The sequence below is a fragment of the Chrysochloris asiatica genome, unplaced genomic scaffold (genome assembly GCF_000296735.1).
Source record: "Chrysochloris asiatica unplaced genomic scaffold, ChrAsi1.0 scaffold00035, whole genome shotgun sequence".
NCBI classification, from domain to species: Eukaryota; Metazoa; Chordata; class Mammalia; order Afrosoricida; family Chrysochloridae; genus Chrysochloris; species Chrysochloris asiatica.
The window spans coordinates 1,967,753-1,970,496 of NW_006408553.1; positions in this window are offsets into that span (position 1 = coordinate 1,967,753).

Below are 2,744 nucleotides of genomic sequence, written 5' to 3' on the forward strand. Positions count from 1 at the left end.
AAACTGATGATGTGCCCTGTAAACTTTCACTCAATCCACAATAAAAACCTTAAATTAAAAAACAACAACAACAACACTATTTGCCAAATGTTAGATACTAAAAGTCTCATACATTCTGTGGAAACTGATCTTTTCTAATCAGAATTGCAAGTGAACCTGAGAAAGTAGGATAATGCTGTGGGCTGCAAGGTCAGCTTGCACCGAAAAGTTGGTGCTTCAGACTCACCAGCTGCTCCTCAGAAATCCTATACAGGGTCGCTGTGAGTTGGAACTGACTCGATGACACTTAACAATAACTCGTGTATTCTCACTTGACAGAAGTTTACTGATGTTGCAAATAGGTGTTAGTGCTTGTGCTGCATTTGATAAACCAAAGAACACATTGAAACGTACTTATAAAACATTCAGGCTTGAGTAAACAGATTTTAATCAAATGAAAGAGAAAGCAAAATTAGTTCCCATGGGAACTGGCTTTTATCTATCTAGGTTATCTGAAGTCAGGGACACCTGACTTTTAAGGCCTTAAATGGTATTGTGTTATTGCTGTTAAGTATTGTCTAGTCAGTGCTGACTCACAGCAACCCTGTATAGAGTTTCAGAGGAAGAGCAGGTGGGTTTGAACCACCAACCTTGCAGTTAGCCCTGCTTATTCTGCAGTGCCACACCAAGACTCCAAATGGTACTTACTAGACATGTAAACATATTTGATCTCCTAAATATAAATGGATTTATTTTTACATTTGGACGATCACACACATTCAGCAAACAAGACATTAGCTTAAAATTGTTGTTGTTAGGTGCCATCTAGTCGGTTCTGACACATAGCAACCCTAGGTCCAATAGAATGAAGCACTCCCCAGTCCTGCTGTACCCTCACATTCTTGACTCCATCATTGTAGCCACTGTGTCAGTCTATCTCACTGAGGATCTTTGTCTTTTTCACTGACCCATTACAGTTTGACTTACCTAAAATGGGCTTAAAAATATAAACAATTGTGAGGATGGCACAGGACCCAGGACCGCTATGAGTCAGAACCAACTCAACGGCACCTAACAATAACTATAGCTTGATGAATTTCAAGTAAATAAAGGCTACCTCCTTGCTTCCCCCCACCTTTCATGATTGTTCGATTGTCAATCATTCTACCAATGTAAGGCATGTTCTTTTTTCAAGTGATCACTTCTGATGCTTTGGTATATTTTAAGTAAAAAGCATTCAACTTCTAGGCTAGGAATTAGACATTACAGTAGTTGTGCTTAATCCTTACTGAATTCTTCTTATGTGCTAAATGCTTTCATGCGTTCTTTCAACTCATCCTTTTAAATAACTTAAGAAACAAGTGTTATTATTATACCTTATTCTACATATGTAGAAACTGAAGTTCAAGGAACTATGCTCAAGGTTTCACAGCTAATAAGTTGTACGGTCATGACTTGAACTTAAGAGTGTGTGTGCTCTTTCCGTAAAACCCATAAATAGTCCCAATTGTGTGTGTGTGTGTGTGTATATATATATATATATATATATATGTAAATATCTATGTATATATAAACAGTTGCCATGGAGGCAATTCCCACTGTGTCAGAGTACAACTGTGCTCATAGTGGGTTACCCATTGGACTGTTAACCACAGGATCAACAGTTCGGATCCACCAACTTCTCCACAAGAGAAAGATGTGGCTTTCTACTCCCATCAAGATTTACAGGCTCAGAAACCCTACACAGGGTCACTATGAGTTGGAACCAATTCAACAGCAAAGAGCAGCAGCAGTCTCCTTTGGAAACAGAACACCAGATCTTTCTTCCAAAGCACCTCTGGATGTGTTTTAACTGTCAACCTTTCAGTTAGTAGCCAAGCACTTAACCATTTCATCACACAGGGATTCTATTTGCCCAAATAATTCCCCTCATTTATTTTTACTGTTTCTGTTCAAGCACACCAGCTGTTCCTCAGAAACCCTATAGAGGGTCGCTATGGGTCAGAATCGACTCGACACACGTAACAACAACAACATTCAGTTCTTATGGAGTCCTGGTGTGGTGCTATGGGTTAATGCGTCAGATTGCAAAGCCGTTTGAACTGCAAATTAACGGTTCAAGCTAACCAGCTGCTCCTTGGAAACCCTATACAGGGTCACTATGGGTTGGAACCAACTTGACGGAACTTCACAATAACACAAAATTCAATTATCACTCCATAGCTCAGGAGAGTTGAGTTTAAACCCAATTTTCTTATTCAATTTGGCATTTATTAAACATTAATACATTAAGTTACATTTATGTGCTCAGCACTGACTGGTAATGATGGTGGCAGTGGTGTGCCATGGAGTCAGTTCTGACTCATAGCGAGCCTGTATAGCTTTCCCAAGGGGAAGCTGGTGGTTTTGAACTGCCAGCCTTGTGGTTAGCGGTTCCATGCTGATCCTACAGCACCACACCAGGACTTCTCCAGAAATTGTTACTGCTGTTGCTATGTGCTGTTGAGTCTGTTCCCACTCTTGTTGTTGGTGTTGTCAGGTGTCATTGAGTCAGAACTGACTCATAGTGACCCCATGCACAGCAGAATGAAACAATGTCCAATCCTGGGCCAATCTCACTACCGCTGCCACACTTGAGTCCATCAATGGTGCCACCTGGCTAATCCACCTCATTGGGGGTCTTCCTCTTTTTCTCTGACCCTCCACCTTACCCAGCATGACATCCTTCTCCAGCGACTGTTTCCTCCGGACAATATGTCCAAAGT